Raw genomic sequence first — 296 nt, forward strand, 5'->3', positions numbered from 1 at the left:
CTCCGACTTTCCCAGCACAGCCAACCGAAAATCTATTGGCTCTCGATTAGACTTCCGACGTTGTGCTTCCTGAATTTCGACTCGACTCTGTCTATTAAAGTGCCAGTGCCACCGGTCTTGTCGGCACTGTTCTTTAGGCACTGAGCAATTATCACTTCTCTACCAAAACTTCCCCGGTCACAAATTCCTTTGTCGAATATTCCCGGTAAAGTAAGAGAAATAATCTCTACGATGAAAATCCACAAAAAGGTATTAGTTACAATGTCTAGATTTGAATTAGCATACAAAGTTTTACG

General features: G+C 41.9%; 1 protein-coding gene across 1 annotated transcript in view; it reads left to right on the top strand.

Moving 5' to 3' along the window:
• LOC119594887 overlaps positions 1-296 on the top strand; it is a 100253-nt gene that overhangs the window by 89018 nt on the left and 10939 nt on the right. The window lies entirely within an intron of this gene.

This window comes from Penaeus monodon, chromosome 34, assembly GCF_015228065.2.
Source record: "Penaeus monodon isolate SGIC_2016 chromosome 34, NSTDA_Pmon_1, whole genome shotgun sequence".
Taxonomy (NCBI): domain Eukaryota; kingdom Metazoa; phylum Arthropoda; class Malacostraca; order Decapoda; family Penaeidae; genus Penaeus; species Penaeus monodon.